The sequence below is a fragment of the Mobula hypostoma genome, chromosome 6, assembly GCF_963921235.1.
Source record: "Mobula hypostoma chromosome 6, sMobHyp1.1, whole genome shotgun sequence".
NCBI lineage: Eukaryota > Metazoa > Chordata > Chondrichthyes > Myliobatiformes > Myliobatidae > Mobula > Mobula hypostoma.
In genome coordinates this window covers 3,643,164-3,664,706 of record NC_086102.1, presented here as the reverse complement: position 1 = coordinate 3,664,706, position 21,543 = coordinate 3,643,164, and positions in this window count along the sequence as shown.

Genomic DNA, 21,543 nt, shown 5'->3' with positions numbered 1-21,543 from the left:
ACACCACCAGCTCAGGAACAATTGTTACCCCCCCCAACCATCAGACTCTTGAACCAGAAGGGATAACTTCACTCAACTTCACTCACTTCATCACTGAACTGCTCCCACAACCTATGGACTCACCTTCAAAGACTCTTCATCTCATGTTTTTGATATTTATTGTTTATTTATTGTTATTATTTATTTACAAGAAAATGAGGCTGAAGCTTGTATATGGTGACATATATTCTATGTACTTTGATAATAAATTTACTTTGAAGTTCCTGCACCCATGTAGAACTTGTCGACTTCATCCATTTTGCCTCCAACTTCCTCCCTGCCCTCAGATCTACCTGGTCCATTTCTGATATTTCCCTCCCTTTTCTCGATCTCTCTGTCTTTATCACTGGAGACAACTTAACCCCGGTCTCTCACAGCTACCTGGACCATACCTCCTTCCACCCTGTTACTCGCAAAAATACCATCTACTTCTCTCAATTCCTCCGCTGAATCTGCTCTCACAGTGAGGCTTTTCATTCCAGAAAGAAGGAGATGTCCTCCTTTTTCAAAGAAAGGGGCTTCCCTTCCTCCACCATCAACACTGCCCTCAACCACATCTCTTCCATTTCATGCACGTCTGCTCTCACCACATCCTCCTGCCTCCCTACCAGGGATAGGGTTCCTCGTCCTCACCAGCCTCCGCGTCCAGTACATAATTCTCTGCAACTACCGCTATCTCCTACAGGATCCCACCACCAAGCACATCCTTCTCTCCCCACACCTTTTGCTTTCCGCAGGGATCGCTCCTACATGACTCCCTCGTCCATTCACCTCCCCCCTCCCCGCCCACTGATCTCCCTCCTGGCACTTATCCTTGCAAGTGGAACAAGTGCCATACCTGCCCCTACACCTCCTCCCTCACTATCATTCAGGGCCCCAAACAGACCTTCCAAGTGAGGCAACACTTCACTGTGAGTCTGTTGGGGTCATCTATTGCATCCGGTGCTCCTTGTGTGGCCTTCTGTGTATCAGTGAGACCCAAAGTAGATTGGGAGGCCGCTTTGCGCAAGAACAAGTGGGATCTTCCAGTGGCACCCATTTTAATTCCACTTCCCATTCCCATTCCAATGTGCTGTGACGAGGCCACATTTGAGTTGGAGGAACAACACCTGATATTCTGTCTGGGTAGCCTTCAATCTGATGGCATGAACATTGATTTCTTGAACTTCCAGTTATGCCCCCCACCTCCTTCACCATTCCCCATCACCTTTTCCCTCTCTCAGCTTATCCCCTTGCCCGTCCATTGCCTCCCCTCTTTTCTTTCTTCCATGGCCTTCTGTCTTCTTCTATTGGACTCCCCTTTCTGCAGCCCAGTATCTCTTTCACCGTTTAACTTCACAGCTCTTTACTTCATCCCTTCCCCTTCAGGGTTCACCTATCACCTTGTGTTTCTCTCTCCCCTCCCACCACCTTTCAATCTCCTCAGCTTTTTCTCTCCAGTCCTGCTGAAGGGACTTGACCCGAAATGTCGACTGTATTCTTTTCCATAGATGTGCCTGACCTGCTGAGTTCCTCCAGCATTTTGAGTGTGTTGCTCTGAATTTCCAGCATCTGCAGAGTCTCTTGTGGTTATGCTTGTTCTCACAATTCCCAGGGTACAACTAGTGGGAAGGGGTGAAGTCGAGGTGTTTACTGTATAAATGGGAATGGCCAAGTGCTCCAGTACACTGCCAGGCATTAACGTGGGGTGGTTGACAAATAGGATGTGTGACCTGAAAGGCTGTGTTGTAGTTGATATATTGGACAACATTAGTGTCAAAGAGCCGTGGTAGAACAACTCCAATCAATGTGAAACGTGTCTGGCAGAAAATAAATTGTTGAGAGGAGACGGTACGAATCTCAGTTCAACAGGGGCAGAATACAAGAGTAGGCAGTTTGTGCTGGGACTGGGACTGTGCACAAGACTCATCAGACCACAGCCTTTACACAGATTACAGGCCCCAGCAACACCGTACAGGAAAGATGTGAGGGCACTGGGGAGGCTGGGAGGTGATTGGCCCAGGCATTGCCAGGAATAGAAAACAGCAGTATCGCGAAATATTGGAGAGGGTGAGATTGTTTTGTTGAGAGCAGAGAAGTCTGAGGGAGGATTTACTTGAGATGTATAAAGCCATGTGCAGCTCTCTTTCTTCCCCACCGACGCTCAGCTCTCATTTGCGGCTCCAGGTAGGTGTTTGTACGTGACAGTAACTGCACCTCGGTACAGGCGGGCTAAACCAGGTGAGGGTAGCTGACAGGTCTCATACTCCAGCGAGATAGGGATGTGCTTGTCCCAGCATGTGGAGTCAGTTCTGGAAGACTGAGCAGATGAGATCCAACGGTCAGGAAGGCAGCGAAGGGCATGACAAAGCACGGAAGCAGTCAGGCTTATCCAGTGCCACCAAGGAAGATCCTATCTGGGGCGACTACTCGTACTACTGGACCCAGACCGGAGGTCAACAGAGTGGAACTGCCCACGTACAATGGCTCTTCCTCTTTAAAAATCTCTCTCACACAGGTTTCTTTGTATAGCTGTCCTTTGAATGTAGAACAGCTCAGATCTCACTGTCATCATTGGCAAACCAACCAATCAATCAATCGTAAAGTTGTGAGGGAACCAGACAGAGTTCAATTGAAAGAACTGTTTCCCAACACCCGAAGGCATACATATCAGGTCAGAAACGCAAGAAAATCTGCTGAAGCTGGAAATCCAGAACAACACACACACAAAATGCTGCAGGAACTCAGCAGGCTAGGCAGCATCTATGGTAAAGAGTACAGTTGACGTTTCAGGTCAAGACCCTTCAGCAAGACTGAAAAGGAAGAGGAGAAAACAGAATAAGATGTCAGGTCTGATGGACTGGAGGGGGCAGGGGGGGCTCTTTGTCAAGGGAGTGACAGTATCCGGAACTTACTGCCCAGAGGAAAGTGAGAAGGAGAAACTCTCCTCACATCTGAGGTCTGTGGATGTGTCCTTGCACCCTGACAGGGTGGGAAAGTTCTCTTCCAATCACCACAGTTGTGTAGAGCTAATGTTTTCTGGTAAGATGGTGGCACATTTAGATGCAGCAGCCTCTGGGGTGTTTTTTCTTTGTTAAATGTCTTTTTCATGATTACAAGACAATGCAGGACTTCAGGAATTGCAGGTCTACCCCATCAGTGAACTGCTCGTTGGTGGAGGTGCTGGACTGGGAGCAGACCATGTTGCAGCCTGCTACAGGAAGGCATCGAAGTAGGTGTGTGATGGCAGCATGCAGTGCAACCGTGGGTGATTGTGTTGGACGTTTCCCTTGCAATTGCAAGACCCTATTGAACATTGATAATGTAAAATGCCACAGGCCTGTTTTCCTAGTTTGGTGGCATGACAGATGGTGGGGGAGCTGTGTGGCCTCGTAGCAGCGAGGACTAGGCCTCAAGTTTGGGCTTGCCTGCTGCTGCAGTCCAGGAGAGTAGATGCTGGAGGTGGTGTAGCGTGGAGTCTATGCTCAGTTGGGGGTTCCCAATGGTGCTGCCCTCCAGTGTTCGATCGGTGGAATGACAGGCTGGATTCCTGTCTGGTTGAGTGATAATTAATTTTGTATTTCATTTAGAAACATAGAAACATAGAAAACCTACAGCACAATACAGGCCCTTCGACCCACAAAGCTGTGCCAAACATGTCCTTACTTTGGAAATTACCTCGGGTTACCCATAGCCCTCTATTTTTCTAAGTTCCATATACCTATCTAAGAGTCTCTTAAAAGACCCTATTGTATCCGCCTTCAGCACCCATTCCACTCACTCACCACTCTGCGTAAAAAACTTACCCCTGACATTTGATTTGAAATTTGAGCTGTCTTCTTCTCTGTTAGTGTTGTTCTATGAATCTGTCACAGGTAATGTGAGGAAATTCAGAGTGAAGAAAGAGTAACAGAGGAGAGATGTTCCGCATTTCAATGTGACCACATTCAGACCCCTCTCCCACTTCGAAGGGCAAATGACCATTTGAGACCTTAGAGCTAAATTAGGGAATTTGGCCCGTTGAGCGGGAGGGAGGGAGAAAGGGGCATGTTTTGCTGTTGTTCTGTTGTTGTTGTTGCTGTTTGAGTGGTTCTGCTAAACACGGTGGCCATGCTATGTTGAAGCGGGAATGTGAAATGACACTTGCTGGCTGCACCCAGCACACCCTTAGGTTGTGTTATTTGTACATTTCGCTGCATGTTTCAGTGTACATGTGATAATAAATGAACCTGAATCTAAATCTGAACCATGGCTGATTTATTATCCCTCTCAATTCTATTCTCCTGCCTTCTCCCTGTAATCTTTGACACCCCGACTAATCATGAATCTGTTATCCTCCACTTTAAATATACCCAATGACCTGGCTCCCACAGCTGTCTATGGCAATGAATTCCACAGACTCACCATCTTCTGGCTAAAGAAATTCCTCTACTTTGAGGTTGTGCTCTCTGGTCCTAGACTCCCCCACTACAGGAAACATCCTCTCCACAGCCACTTCATCTAGACCTTTCAATATTCCAGAGGTTTCAATGAGGATGTGACTAAACACATTGATGAAGATAGAGCTGTAGATGTAGTGTATATGGATTTCAGCAAGGCATTTGATAAGATACCCCATGCAAGGCTTATTGAGAAAGTAAGGAGGCATGGGATCCAAGGGGACATTGCTTTGTGGATCCAGAACTGGCTTGCCCACAGAAGGCAAAGAGTGGTTGTATTCTGCATGGAGGCCAGTGACCAGTGGTGTGCCTCAGGGATCTGTTTTGGGACCCCTTCTCTTTGTGATTTTTATAAATGACCTGGATGAGGAAGTGGAGGGATGGGTTAGTAAATTTGCTGATGACACAAAGGCTGGGGGTGTTGTGGATAGTGTGGAGGACTGTCAGAGGTTACAGTGGGACATCGATAGGATGCAAAACTGGGCTGAGAAGTGGCAGATGGAGTTCAACCCAGATAAGTGTGAGGTGGTTCATTTTGGTAGGTCACATATGATGGCAGAATATAGTATTAATGGTAAGACTCTTGGCAGTGTGGAGGATCAGAGGGATCTTCTGGTCCAAGTCCATAGGACATTCAAAGCTGCTACGCAGTTTCACTCTGTGGTTAAGAAAGCATACAGTGCATTGATCTTCATCAATCATGGGATTGAGCTTAGGAGCTGAGAGGTGATGTTGCAGCATATAGGACCCTGGTCAGACCCCACTCGGAGTACTGTGCTCAGTTCTGGTCGCCTCACTACAGGAAGGACATGGAAGCCATAGAAAGGGTGCGGGGGAGATTTACGAGGATGTTGCCTGGAATATGCCTTATGAGAATAGGTTGAGTGAACTTGGCCTTTTCTCCTTGGAGCGACAGAGGATGAGAGGTGACCTGATAGAGGTGTATAAGATGATGAGAGGCATTGATCGTGTGGATAGTCAGAGGTTTTTTCCCAGGGCTGAAATGGCTAGCATGAGAGGGCACAGTTTTAAGGTGCTTGGAAGTAGGTACAGAGGACATGGCGGGGTAAGTTTTTTACGCAGAGAGTGGTGAGTGCGTGGAATGGGCTGCCAGTGGTGGTGGTGGAGGAGGAAACGATAGGGTCTTTTAAGAGACTCCTGGATGGGTACATGGAGCTTAGAAAAATAGAGGGCTATGAGTAACCCTAGGTAGTTCTAAGGTAGGGACATGTTCAGCACAGCTTTGTGGGCCGAAGGGCCTGTATTGTGCTGTAGGTTTTCTATGTTTCTATGAGATTCCACCCCCCCCGCCCCAATTCTTCTAAACTCTGGGGACATCTCCATATTTCCACATACACCTTGATCTCTTTTACAATGGGAATAATATCTAAATGTTTTTGGAAAATATTTATTCCTGAGTCCAACATATTGATGCAGTTTCAAAGAAGGTACAACAGCGGCTATATTTCATTAGGAGTTTGAGGAAATTTGGTATGTCACTAAAAACACTCACAAATTTCTACAGATAAAAACTGTGGAGAGCCTCCTAACTGGCTGCATCACTGGTATAGTCTGATATAGTGAGGGCACTGCACAAGGTCAAAATAAGCTACAGAGAGTTGTAAACTCAGTCAGCTCCAACATGGGTTCCAGTCTCACTAACATCCAGGACATCTTCAAGGAGCAATGCCTCAAAAAGGTAGCGTCCATCCTTAAGGATCCTCATCACCCAGGCATGTCTGTTCTCATTGCTACCAAGGGAGGAGGGACAGGGGACTGAAGACAGATGTACCATGGAGAGTGTGCAAACTAGTTATCATCACCTCATTGAGGGGCCACTGCACAGGATCAGAGGAAACTGTAAACTCAGCCAGTTCCATCACGGGCACCAGCCCCCCCAGTATCCAGGACATCCTCAAGGAGCAATGCCTCAAAAAGGCGGGCCATCATTAAGGATCCCGATCACCCAGGAATGCCTTCTTCTCATTGCTACCATCAGGAAGGAGCATGGAAACACACACTCAATGATCCAGGAATAACTTCTTCCTCTCTGCTATCAGATTTCTGAATGGATATTGAACCCATGAACATTAACTCTATTTTTTTTTGCACTACTTATTAATTTAACTATTTTATATCTATGATATTTATATGTATTGCAACACACTGCTGCAGCATAATAATGAATTTCACCATAATTGCCAGTGGTATTAAACCTGATTCTGATTTGCCCATAGCTACTTTCTGTGATAGAGAATTCCACAGGTTCACCACCCCCTGGCTGAAGAAGTTTCTTCTTGGCTCAGTCCTGAATGTTTTACCTTTTATATTGAGGATGTAGTCCTACTTTATGTCTCTGCAGGCAGATTAATTATACTCCCAACATCTAACTCGAAGAATTTTACACTGCGTCCTGTCCAAAGGTCTTGGCTGAAACGTCAACTGTTTATTTCCCTCCATTGATGCTGCCTGACCTGCCGAGTTCCTCCAGCATTTCATGTGTGTTACTTTCGATTTCCAGCACCTGCAGAATCTCTTCTGTTTACGTCAACAAAGTGTTTCACTGAACTTCATTATAAGAGAAAAGTAAACCAATTTCACTATGATCCAAGACTCAAAATATACCTGACTACATGGCAAATGTTAAAGATCAATAGATGATGATAACAATTGAAACATTCGCCACATTTAGAAACTTTAGATAGGAACATGGAGGAAAGAAAAATGCAAGGTTTTGTAGGAGGGAAGGGTTAGATTGTTCTTAGAGTAGAGTGTCAGGACTTGAGGACCTGAGTTCAATGGAAAGGCTGTATAGGGTGCTTGCTTTTATTAATTGAGAGATTGAGTTCAAAAGTCAGGAGGTTATGCTGCGACTTTATAAAACTCTGATTAGGCTACATCTGGAGTATTGCATACAGTTCTGGTTGCCTCATTACAGGAAGGATGTTGAAACTTTGGAGAGGGTGCAGAAGAGGTTTACCAGGATGCTGCTTGGTATAGATGGCATGTGCTATAACGAGAGGCTGGATAAACTTGGGTTGGTTTCTCTGGAGCACTGGAAGCTGAGGGGAGATCTGAGAGAGGCTTACAAGATCATGAGGGGCATAGATAGAGTGGACACACAGTATCTGTTTCCCAGGGTTGAAATGTCTGATGCAGAGGTCATGCACTGAAGGCGAGAGTGAGTAATTTCAAAGGGGATGTGAGGGGTAGGCTTTTTACTGAGAGAGTGGTGGATACCTGAAGTGCACTGCCCGGTATGGTGCTAGAGGCAGATACGTGAGAGGCTTTTAAGAGACACTTGGACAGGCGCATGGTTGTAAGAAAGATGGAGGGATATGGACATGCTGTAGGTAGGAGGGACTAGCGTTTGGGTATTTTTGATCGGCTTCTTAGCTGGTTCAGCGCAACATTATGAGCCCACTGGACTGCTCCTGTGTTGTACTGCTCTGTCCTATGTCCTAGGAGAGTACTTTATTCCCCGGAGCATAGGGGAATGAGGGGAGATTTGATAGGGGCATAGATAGAGCAAATGCAAGCAGGCTTTTCCCACCGAAGTTGGGTGAGACTGCAACTAGAGGTAATGAGTTAAGGGTGAAAGGCAAAAAGTTTAAGGGGAACATGAGGGGAAATGTCTTCACTCAGCAGGTGGTGCGAATGTGAAACAAGCTGCCAGCTTAAGTAGTGGATACAGGTTCAATTTGAACTTTTAAAAGAAAGTTGGATAGGTACCTGGATGGGAGTGGTATGGAGGGCTGTGGTCTGGGTGCAGGTTGTTGGAACTAGGCAGATTAATAGTTTGGGCTAGGTGGGTCGAAAGGCCTGTTTCTGGCTGTTGTGTTCTATGACTATGGCTCTAAAAGGTTGGCACAACATTGTGGGCTGAAGAGCCTGTACTACGCTGTTATGTTGTACGTTGTCTTCAATGAAACTATAGTCAATCACTTCTTGTTATTTCTGTATGAAAACATCGTGTCAAGAGAGTGAGATTCTCTTTGGTGCTCTCGGACTCTTTCTCACCTGGAGGTTTGGTGTGAGTAAAGATATTTCCCAGAAACAGCTTTAGCTATAGTCAGTCACAATACAGTTTTTCCCTCATGGTCTTCACTCTCGGAGACACCCTGTGAAGTCAGGGAGTGCCAGAGTGTGTGAGGAGCAGAGGATTTGATTGCCTGGTTAGCCCAAGGCTGCTTTCTCTGCTCACTATGCGTGACTAATGGATGGGATCTGAAATTTATTGAGGGGCAATAAATCAAATTTATACTGATGATTGGAATCAGTGCCTGGATCTGTAAGTAATCACCTTGTAAATCCCCTCATCCCAGCCACTTAAACCATTCCATAGGAAGGAGTCAGCAGATGGTTGCTAACAAGCTGACTGCAGTTCCAGCAGACTTCCATTGAGGAGAATGGAAGAATATGGACATTGTGTAGACAGAAGGAATTAGCTTAGTTAGCCGTTTGATTAGTAATTTAATTGGCTGGCACAACACTGTGGGCTGAAGGGCCTGTCCCTGTGTTACGCTGTTCTACAGAGCACCACGGTGTTAGTGTAACACTATTACAGCACCACGGTAGTGTAGCAGTTATCCTATCACATATTACAGCTCGGTAGCATAGCAGTCAGTGTAACACTATTACAGCTCCGCAGAGTAGCAATTAGTGTAACACTATTACAGCTTGGCAAAGTAGCAGTTAGTGCACCACTATTACACCACAGTAGCGTAGCAGGTAGTGTAACACTATTACACCACGGTAGCGTAGCAGTTAGTGTAACACTATTACACCACGGTAGCGTAGCAGTTAGTGCAACACTATTACACCACGGTAGCGTAGCAGTTAGTGTAACACTATTACAGCTCGGAGAGTTATAGTTCAGAGTTCAATTCTGTTGTCGACGGTAAGCAAGTTTGTACGTTCCTTCCCATGTGCGCGTGGGTTTCCTCCGGGTGCTCTGGTTTCCTCCCACAGTGCAAAGGCGTACCGGTTAGTAGGTTAATTGGTGATTGTAAATTACCCTGTGATTAGGCTAAGGTTAAATTCGGGGGTTGCTGGGCGGCATGTCTGAATGGGACAGAAGGGCCTATCCTGTATTATATTTCTAAATAAATGAATGACAGCCCCATTCTCCCTCGAACCTCTCCCCCTTTCCACCACATCCAGAGTAATTATATTTTATTTAGAGATACAATACGATAACAGGCCCTTCCAGTCCAACGAGCCCACACCACCCATGTGACCAATTAACCTACCAACCCATATGTCTAACCTACTAACTTACTAACCCATATGTCTTCTGACTGTGGGAGAAACTGGAAACCCACGTGGTCAGAAGGAGAGAGTACAAACCCCTTACACACCACACTAGAACTGTACTCGGGCTGCTGGTGCTGTAATGACATTACACTTACACTGACACTGACCAGCATGCCACCTCACAAAATACAATCCTATCACATAGAGAGCCATAGAATACTGCAGCGCAGGCCCTTCAGCCCATCTAGTCCATACCAAACCATTAATCTGCCAAGTCCTATCAACCTGCATCAGGAACACAGCTCCACATACTCCTCCCATCTATGTGCTTATCCAAATTTCTCTCAAACGTTGAAATTGATCCAGCTTCACCAATTGCGCTGGCAATTTGATCCACACTCTCAGCACCCTCTGAGTGGAGAAGTGGAGAAGTTCCTTTTCATGTTCCCACGACCTCTGGTTGTAGTCTCACCCAACTTCAGTGGGAAAGTCTGCTTGCCCTTACCTCTCTATACCCCTCATAATTTTGTATACCTCTATCAAATCTCCCCTCAATTTTCTACGCTCCAGGGAATAAAGTCCAAACCTATTCAATCTTTCCTTGTAACTCAGGTCCTCCAGTCCTGGAAATATCGTTGTAAATTTTCTTTCAACCTTATTTACACTTTTCCTGTAGGTAGGTGACCAAAAGTGAACACAATGCTCCAAGTTTAGGCCTCACCAACGTCTTATACAATTTCAACATTCATCCCAAGTCCTGTACTCAACACATTCAATTACAAAGGCCAATGTGCCAAAAGCTGTGATGCCACTTTCAAGAAATTATGGACGTGTATTCCCAGATCTCTCTGTTCTACCACACTTGTCAGCGCCCTATTGCACACTGTGTAAGACCTGCAAAAGATCTACATGGTCCTCCAAAAGTGCAACTGACAGGAATTGATAAAGTAGTGGTGGTTGGGGGTGTGGAGGGATGGGTTAGTGGGTGGAGGTGTTGATCAGCCAACCTGCTTGGGGAAAGTAACTGTTTTTAAGTCTGGTAGTCCCGGTGTGGATGCTATGAAACCTCCTCCCAGATGGGAGTGGGTGAAACGGTTCATGAGCAGGGTGGGTGGGATCATTCATGATGTTACTGGCCTTTTCTCAGCATCTTTCTATATATATTTTTCAGGAGCCCTGAGCTGGGACACCATCCCACCAGGACAACCTCTGCCACAGACTGTAGTGAGATAGGATCTGTGTTGTACAGGAGAGATACTTCTCTCTCCTTCGCTACTGAGTGAGAGGGCCTGCTTGAGATGTCAAAGTGTTGGATGGACAGTAGTGTTTGATGGATTTTAGATGATGGTTTCTGGGTTGTGGGGGGGTTTGATGTTTTTGCTGGAGCAAGTGGGGGGAGGAGGGAGGGGGAGGGTTTTTGCTGGAGCAAGTGGGGGGGGCAGGAGGGAGGGGGGAGGGTTTTTGCTGGAGCAAGTGGGGGGAGGGGGGAGGGGGAGGGGGGAGGGTTTTTGCTGGAGCAAGTGGGGGGAGGGGGAAGGAGGGAGGGGGAAGGTTAATGCTTTCGCTGCTGCTTGTGCCTTAGAAGGGGAATGGGGTTCCAATGTTTGCTTTTCTCTGTTTCGTCAGTGTCTGTGAAGAGTAAGAAGCTCAGGCTGTATATTGTACTGTATACACTATCTGATATTAAATTGAACCACTGAATTATTCACAAACATTCTTATAGGGAATTTACTCCCAGTGTCTTTTCTTCTATCTCTTTGGTACACTTTACCTTGAAAACCACATTTCAGTAAAGTTAAAGGTAAGTTACCAAAGATGGAATGGAATCAATGTTTTACTGGCTTATCTGTTCAATAAAGACTTCACGTCATACCCATCCACAACTACAAAGAACAGTGTGATTAATCTGTCAGATCATCATCTCTCGTCAGAGGGAGATCAACAGTCTTCACACGGCATGAGCAGCAGAGCAGTGTTTGAGTGGTAATCGGTAAGTGTTACACTGCGTGCTCAGGGACATAGTTCTGCTGATTTAACTCTGCCTGCTTCCCTCTTCACTTTGTGATTGATTGGCTGGTTGTCCACAGTATCCAACAATGACAGTTAGATCAACACTCACAAAATGCTGGAGGAACTCAGCAGGCTAGGCAACATCTAAATGAATAAACAGTCAAGTAGCCTCCAACCTGATGGCATGAATATCAATTTTGCCAAGTTCCAGTCAGTTTTTTTCCCTCCTCCCCCTTCCTTCTTCTTCTATTCCCCACTCTGGCCTCTTATCTCTTCTCCTAATCTGCCTATCACTCCCCCTGGGTCCCCTCCTCCTTCTCTTTCTCCCATGATCCACTCTCCTCTCCTATCAGATTCCTTCTTCTCCAGCCCTTTGCCTTTTCCAGCTATCACTCCCAGCTTCTCACTTCATCCCCCTTCCCACCCACTTGGTCTCACCTATCACCTACCTGCTTCCCCTCCCCTCCCCTTCTTACTCCTTCCTTTCCAGTCCTGATGAATAGTCTTAGCCTGAAACGTCAGCTGTTTATTCACTTCTATGATCTGGATTTCCAGCATCTGCAGAATCTCTGGTGATGATGCATCTTTGAGTGCTAGTAGGCGAATATTAGACTGCTTGTTCAGGGCTGGTTCTGAACTAGTTGGAAAGAGAACCGATGTATTCTATCCCACCTGCTGCTAGTAATGCGATGATCACACTTAGTGGTGGTGTGGGACCACAGACTACAGGTATGCGGGGAATAAAGTTGGTCCTTGATTCTTGCTCTTGAATAACACACACAAAATACTGGGGGAACTCAGCAGCATCAATGGAGGGGAAAGAACAGTCAACGTTTTGTGCCAAGACCCTTCATTAGGACTGGAGAGGAAGGGGGCAGAAGCCAGAATAAGAGGGTGGGGAGGTGGAGTACAAGCTGACAGGGTCCTTGCTGAAGGGTCTTCGCCCGAAGTGACAACTGTACCCTTTTCCATAAATGCTGCCTAACCAGCTGAGTTCCTCCAGCATTTTGTGTGTGTTGAAATGATTGGTGATACTGGGTGAGGGGGAAGCTAGGTGGGTGGGGAGGGGGATTTTTTGAGTCAGTCCCGAACTAGAATCGTAAATATAATCACGAGATTCTGCAGATTCTGGAAGTCCAGAGTAACACAAACCAAGTTCTGGAGGAACAGGTCAGGCAGCATCTATGGAAACGAATAAACAGTCAACATTTCAAGCCAAGTCCCTTCATCGGGACTGGAAAGGCAACACTTCACCTGTGAGTCTCTTGGGGTCATATACTGTGCTCAGTGCTCCAGGTGTGGCCTCCTGTATATCAGTGAGACCTGATGTAGATTGGGAGACCGCTTCGCCGAGCATCTGCACTCCGTTCACCAGAACAAGCGGGATCTCCCAGTGCCCACCCATTTTAATTCCACTTCCCATTACCATTCTGATATGTATATCCATGGCCTCCCCCCACCCCCGTCACGATGAGGCCACACTTGGGTTGGAGGAACAATACCCTATATTCTGTCTGGGTAGCCTCCAACCTGATGGCATGAACATTGATTTCTCTAACTTCTGGCAATGTTCACCACACCCCACTTCACCATTTCCCGCCCCCTTTTCCCTCTCTCACCGTATCTCCTTGCCCGCCCGTCGCCTCCCTCTGGTGCTCCTCCCCCCTTTTTCTTTCTTCCATGCTCTTCTGTCTCTTTCACCAATCATCTTCCCAGCTCTTTGCTTCATCCGTCCCCCTCCAGGTTTCACCTGTCACCTGGTGTTTATCTCTCCCCTCCCTCCACCTTTTAAATCTACTCCTCAGCTTTTTCTCTCCAGTCCTGCTGAGGGGTTTTGGCCTGAAACATCGACTGTACTCTTTTCCATAGGTGCTCCCTGGGCTGCTGAGTTCCTCCAGCATTTTGTGTGTGTTGCTTGGAAGGGGGAAGATGCTAGAATAAAAAAATCTATGTCTAGTGCCAGATGAGGAATAACTCTGGCAAGATTGCTCAGGTAAGGAACATAATTCATATCTATTCTAGTTCTGAAACTCCAGCATTCTCACACCATCTCTCTTCATTTTTGGATCTTTTACCATAAATGTAAAACATAAACGAACACAGTCAATCAAGAACTTAGGAGGAAATAAATTCCCCTGAGAATATGGAAGATGTGGAATTTCATCGTCTGATAACTACAGAGGAATCTGGATCCACACACCAGGGCGAAAGCAATAAAAACAGAAGGGTTCCTTCTGGTTCCCCTCCTCCTTCCCTTTCTCCCATAGTTATAACCATATAACCATATAACAATTACAGCACGGAAACAGGCCATCTCGGCCCTTCTAGTCCGTGCCGAACCCTTACTCTCACCTAATCCCACCGACCTGCACTCAGCCCATAACCCTCCATTCCTTTCCTGTCCATATATCTCTCCAATTTAACTTTAAACAACAACATCGAACCTGTCTCAGCCACTTCTGCTGGAAGCTCGTTCCACACAGCTACCACTCTCTGAGTAAAGAAGTTCCCCCTCATGTTACCCCTAAACTTTTGCCCTTTAACTCTCAACTCATGTCCTATTGTTTGAATCTTCCCCACTCTCAATGGGAAAAGCCTATCCATGTCAACTCTATCTATCCCCCTCATAATCTTAAATACCTCTATCAAGTCCCCCCTCAACCTTCTACGTTTCCAAAGAATAAAGGTCCAACTTGTTCAACCTTTCTCTGTAACTTAGGTGATGAAATCCAGGTAACATTCTAGTAAATCTTTTCTGTACTCTCTCTATTTTGTTGACATCTTTCCTATAATTTGGTAACCAAAACTGTACACAGTATGCCAAATTTGGCCTCACCAATGCCTTGTACAATTTCACCATTACATCCCAACTCCTATACTCAATGCTCTGATTTATAAAGGCCAGCATACCAAAAGCTTTCTTCACCACCCTATTCACATGAGATTCCACCTTCAGGGAACTATGCACCATTATTCCTAGATCCCTCTGTTCTACTGCATTCTTCAATGCCCTACCATTTAGCATGTATGTCCTATTTTGATTAGTCCTACCAAAATGCAGCACCTCACATTTATCAGCATTAAACTCCATCTGCCATCTTTCAGCCCACTCTTCTAACTGGCCTAAATCTCTCTGCAAGCTTTGAAAACCTACTTCATTATCCACAACTCCACCTATCTTAGTATCATCTGCATACTTACTAATCCAATTTACCACCTCATCATCCAGATCATTAATGTATATGACAAATAACGTTGGACCCAGTACAGATCCCTGAGGCACACCTGAGGTTCACTCTCCTCTCCTATCAGATTCCTTCTTCTCCAGCCTTCTGCCTCATCTACGAATCACCTCCCAGCTTCTCAGTTCAAACCCCTTCCCCAACCACCCACCTTCCCCTCACCTCGTTTTACCATCACCTCCTAGCTTCTACTCCTTCTTCTTCCCCCCCCCATACCTTCCTCTCCCTTTCGTATTAGTCCTGATGAAGGGTCTCAACCTGAATTGTTGACTGTTCATTTGCCTCCATTGATGCTCCCGGACCTGCTGAATTCCTCCAGCACTTTGTGTGTGTTGCTCCAGGAATAGTTGTGATAAGATGAGTGGAGATGGGCTCATCTGCAAGATCCAGAGCACACTGGCCTGCTTTGGGGCCGAACGTTCCATGCATTCCCTGTGTCCTCCACAGTGGGAAGATCAAAAGGACCATGAATCCTCTGGCTCAGAGGGTCCGGTGTCAACTGGAGAGGCCCAAGTGCTTCCAGAGTGAATTCCTGTGGGTTGGTGATGAGCAATTGGGTGGCATGGTACCTTTGTAGTTAGTGCAATTGCTTTACAATGCTCGATTCCCACCACTGCCAGTCTGTAAGGAGATTGTACATTTTCCCTGTGACTACATGAGTTTCCCCCGGGTACTCTGGTTTCCACCCACATTCCAAAGATGTACGGGTTAGGATTAGTGAATTGTGGAAATGTTATGTTGGTGTCAGAAGCGTGGCCTGAATCGCGGGCTGCCCCCAGCACATCCTCACCCTGCATGGGTCATTGACAGAAACTGCACATTTCCCTCTAGGTTTCAGTGTACATGCGAGAGAGAAATAAAGGTAATCTTTATCTTTAGATGTCTGACTCATTTGATTACTGGTCAGACCAACACCACAGTTGCTGACTGTCCAACTGAGTCTCAGGCTACAAGATATCAATTACGAGTTCTTTCTGCTTGGAGGAATTGCAGGATTAGTTGGTCTACCGGGGGAGTTCTCAGGTTGCAGAATTCTGCACAACTGCACTGCTACAAGTATTCAAATCCCAGAACAAAGGAATGTGACGGCTGTAACCGATGGAGAGGTGATTGCAGGAGATATGGTGTATCTCTTTAATTGAGGTCCTGATGCTGCCTTGTCAATGGCCCTGAATTTATTAAATGATACCTTTTGTTTTATAGCCAATTCACTTCTGGCATCGCTGTCATTACTCACCATAACTCAAATTAAACGTTAATTGCAATGTTTGTTGGATGTGCATCAGGAGAATTGAAAACATTGAATGGTCCTCTCAGGGGGTCTATAGACAAATAATTTCGGATTCATGAATGAAAGGAATTGGAACTAGAATTGGTTTATTATTGTCACATGTACTGAGGTAGAATGAAAAGCTTGTCTTACATACAGTTCGGACAAAATACTGCATATAGTGTCCCAGCTACCGTGCAGGTCAACGGTCAGGTCTAAGATCATAATGTGGTACAGTGTGAGCTCAAGAGACCACTTTATCATACTAGGCAACGTGAGAAAGATTAAAGATTAGCTTTATTTGTCACATGGAAATAAAAGCACTGAAACATACAGTAAAATCCATCGTGTGCGTCAGTCCGAGGATGTGTTGAAAGCAGCCCGCAAGGTCACCGTGCTTCCAGAACCAACATAGCATGCCTACAACCTACTAACTATCCTAACCGTGTGCCCTTGGAATGTGGGAGGAAACCAGAGCACTTGCAGGAAACCTGCGTAGTCACATAGAAAGCGTACAACAGAGGGAGTTGAAACCTGCGTGGTCATGGAGAAAGCGTAGAACAGAGGGAATTGAACTCGCAGTCAATGATCGTCGGCACTGTAAAGCTACCGTGCCACTCCAACATTAAATTCTGTCAGTTAATATCATTACCAGAGCTGGTAGAAGCTGTCCTTGACTGTGTGGGAAGAAACCCCCGTGGTTCTGGCAGACAGTTTTGCAAGGAATGGCAAGGTTGGAGCTGGTTAATGTTTTGCCTTTATCTAAGAAGGGCTGCAAGGACAATGCAGGGAAGTACAGGCCAGTGAGCCTAACGTCAGTGGTGGGCAAGTTTTCTGAGGAACAGGAACTGCCTGCATCTAGAAATACAAGGACTGATTAGGACAGTCAGCTCGGCTTTGTCTGAGGGAAACAGACAGCGGCAGGAGTCAAAGACCCATCTTACTGCTGCTGCCGTGAAGTGTTTCGCTAACTATGCTGGCATGATGAGCTGGTTTGGTTTGAGAGGGCATAGGGACTCCCGGTCCTGTCAGACCAAAGCCCTTCACCCTTGCAGCCGGGAATTTACCGTCTTACACTCACTGCAATTAAACCTTATGTTTGGATTAGTTATTGCCGCTTTACAGAGACTTGACAACTGTACGATCTGCAACTCAACTGCTTATGCAACTTTCTGTACAACACATTGGTTACTCCTGTCGTGAGCCCCTGTCTGCCAGAGACACTGTAATTACTTCTGGGGTCCTGTGTGCAGGAGCATGCCATCTAATTACAAGCCAGATTAGTTTAAGATCTAACAATAAATTACCGACTGGATTTCCTTTGTGTTCCCCTGACCTTTTCTGTTTGTCTAGTCAGTTACTGACGGCGTATGAATGGTAACCTGGCTACGAGTGAGTCAGCTGACCCGTGGTGCAGCGACATCACACAGCTCAGAGAAAGGCCCTTCAGCCGAACTCGTCCATGCAGACCTAATAGAGGGGGTCCCAGCTGCCTGTGTTTGGACCACGTCCCTCACAATCCTTCCTACCTATGTATCCGTCCCTGTAGGACATAGAACACAAAGTCTATTAACTTAAATCAATCACAGTTTGTTTCACCAAAATTAGGCAAAAGACTTGCCCAAATACTAATGGGCTGCCTAATGCTTTATGGGGAGATATGGTAGTGGTTAGCATAACGCTTTACAGCCCCAGCCTTAAGATCAGGGTTCAATCCCCATCACCGCCTGTAGGAGTTTGTACGTTCTCCCCACAACTGCGTGCATTTTAGTTGGTGCTCTGGTTCCCTCCCACGTTCCAAAGACTTATCGGTTAGGGTTCGTGAGTTGTGGGCAGACTATGCTGGTGCACAAACGTGGCAACACAGTGGGCTGCCCCTGGCACATCCTTGGACAGTGTTGGTTGCTGACACAAAAATGGCACATCTCAATATACCGTACATATGTTTTGCTGTTTCGATGACAGCTAATCTCTAATACTGTGGGCAGCACGGTAGCGTAGTGGTTAGCACAACACTTTACAGTGCATATAACCCGGCTTCAATTCCCAGCACTGCCTGCAAGGGGTTTGTATGTTCTCCCCGTGAGTGTGTGGGTTTCTTCCAAGTGCTCCAGTTTCCTCCCCCAGTCCAAAGTCGATAGGCTAACTGATCATTGTAAACTGTCTCGTGATTAGGTAAGGATTAAATCAGGAAGTTGCTGGGCAGCGTGGCTCAGAGGACCAGAAGGACCTATTCTGCACTGTATCTCAATCAATCAATCTTTCATCTTTAATCATTACTTGAGCAGCAATAACTTTCAGAACAGAAGAAAGATCCTGTGAGTTTTGTATTTGAACACTCAAATTTACACCTCCTGATTTCTTGTCTGTACTCTTTACCGTTTTCTTCCTTTTATCCCACCAGTCACCAGTCTCCCTGTGTTCCACCCGGAAGTCAGCCACCTCATGCCCATTCCCTCCCCACAGTCCTACAAGCCTTTCCTCTACCCGGTCCACTTTTTGGAAGCTTTCATCGAATCTTTGAGGCAGCTTGCCCCAAATCACTGTGACTCACTGTGTGAAAATATTTCCAATCTCCCTCCTGCACTTCATGCCAATTATCTGAGCTCTGTCACGTCTATTTGCCAACCTTCCTGTCAGTGGAACCTGATGTCTTCTGACTGCCGTGTCATTAGAAATCTGCTCGCTTGATGGTGGGTTCTGAATGAACTCATTCTGTGGACGTGACCCTGGTTTAATGGGCTTGTTCTGACAACCTGGTCCATCTGGATATCACCCAGAATGTGCCTAAAGCTTTTCACGATTTAAGATTTTATGAAGATTTAAACATAGTCATCGAGCCTTGAAAGATACTGGAAGGAAGTATTCCAAACTTTCTTGGTACTTTTCAAGGTAAATTTTAAACCTAACCCTTTGACTGCATTATTTGGTATTGTTGGAGGAAAAGACTTTATTTTGAAGACACCTGATTTGCATATTTTGGCTTTTATTTCTTTAAATGGAAGGACGCTGTTCCGCCTACTCACGCTCAATGGTTATGTGATGTTATGTCATGCTTAAATTTAGAAAAGATCCATTGTTCAGTATTTGAATCTAGCCAAGACTTTTACACATTGTGAAGACTATTTTTGAGTTATTTTCAAAACTTTTGATTTGTTGTAAAAGTACAGATGATGGCTAATAATATATTTTATTATATGATAAGGGTTTTCCCCCTTTTTTCTTTCTTTTCCTAACAGCTCTGACTTTGGTAGTGGGTTTAGATTTCTTTTTCTGTATAACAAAATTATTATATTTCAATATTACAATTTAATTTAATTTTTATGGGTTTTGTGATTGTAACTATTTTTAATACAATGTATTTGGTGCTATTTTATTTTTTTCTTTTGACTTATATATCTTCTTGTACTCTGTATTCGTCTATGCAGAAACTAATAACAATATTGAAAGAGAAACGTATTTATCACGTGTATGTCGAAGCATACAGTGACATGTGCCATTTGCATTGACAACAAACGCACCTGAGGATGCGCTGATGGCAACCCGCTTGTGTCACCACACGCTCCAGCGTCAACATAGCGTGCCCACAATGCTCAGCAGAACAACAACAAGCAACACCAAGGGTCGCCACACTTCTGGCGCTAACATTACCCACCCATAGCTCACCCTAACCTTAACACCTTAATGGGTCAGTAGGTTAATTGGTGACATGGGTACGATTGAGCGGTGTGGGCTCATTGTGTCAGAAGGGCCTGTTACCGAGCTGTAACTCTGAATAAATGAAATAAATTTTGAGGGTGCGCTGGGGCAGTCAGCAAGAGTAGCCACGTATCAGCACCGTGTCGCGTGCCCACCACCGATCACCCATGCCAGCAGACAAAGGTGCTGACTAAATAAACGGAAGAGTTGCACATTTTCACTGATTGGAGCTGCAGTTGGCCTGTGTGATGAGAGGGAAAAATCAACTCTCTTTAATCAGCACGGATGAAGTGAAATAATCTCAGTGGCTTTTCCCAGTTGTATTTATCCTGTCCTGTGAATGTCAATCAGCTGCAAACTAAACAGTTTGTGGATATTACCAGAGGAAGATTATCAGTTTCATAGCTGACATGGTAATAACACCCTTCAAATCTGCTCCTGTTTGAACTGACATAATGGAAATAAAAATATTTTAAATAGCTTTGAGAGCAAAACAAAAATCGCTGAAAAAATGAAATTCTCCCCGCCTACTCCTCATAACCTTAGAGTCAGATGTGTGAGAAGCTATCAAAACATTCTGACCACATCTTCCAATGAGTTTAACATCCATCTGTCTGTGCGGATGAGATAGACTGAAGGAGAGTTGTATGCAGTGTCATCAAATTGCTGTGCAGTGTTAAATTCAGAAACACACACTCCGTTTCTCCAGCAACACAATGCGGCAGACATCATCGTCACTTCATTCTTTGGAGATTTTTTATCCTAGGCCAATTAGCAAGTTCTTTCCGCTGCAGTTAGAGCAGGCAACTTCTCTTGTAATTGTGCACACACACAACAATGCTGGAGGAACTCAGCAGGTCAGACAGCAACCATGGAAATGAATAAATAGTTGACGTTTCGGGCTGAGATCCTTCTTCAGGACTGGAAAGGAAGGGGACTAAAACCAAAATAAGTGAGGGAGGGGTAGGAATACAAACTGGCAGCTGAAAGGTGAGACCAGGTGAGAGAGAAGGGGGGAGGAATGAAGTAATAATCTGGATGGTGATAAGTGGAAAAGGCAAAAGGTTGAAGAAAAAGGAATGGATAGGAGAGGAGAGTGAACCTTGGGAGAAAGGGAAGGAGGAGGAGAACCAGAGGGAGGTGAAAGGTAGTTGAGGGGAAGAGAAGGGGTGAGAGGGAAATTAGAATGAGGAACCAAAACAGCAAGGAAAGGAAGGAGCGAGAAATGACTGGAAGTTGGAGAAATCAATGTTCATACCATTAGGGTTGAGGCTACCCAATAAAAGAGGTGATGCTTCTCCAACTTGGGAATGGCCTCATCATGGCAGTAGAGGAGGCAGTGGACAGGCTTGCCAGAATGGGACTAGGAAGTCAAATTGAAATGGTGGCCACCAGGATATCCTGTTTTTTTTTGTAGCTGATGGAACAAAGGCGCTTGACAAAGTAGCCCCAAACTGCGTCAGGTCCTACCCATCACCTCCCTACACTTCCCCTTTTCTGTCTGGGTAGCCTCTGATCAGATGGGATGAACATCGATCTCCCCAACTTCCAGCAGTTACTCACCCCTTCCCTTTCTCTCTTTTCCCATTCTCATTCTGGTTCCTCTCTC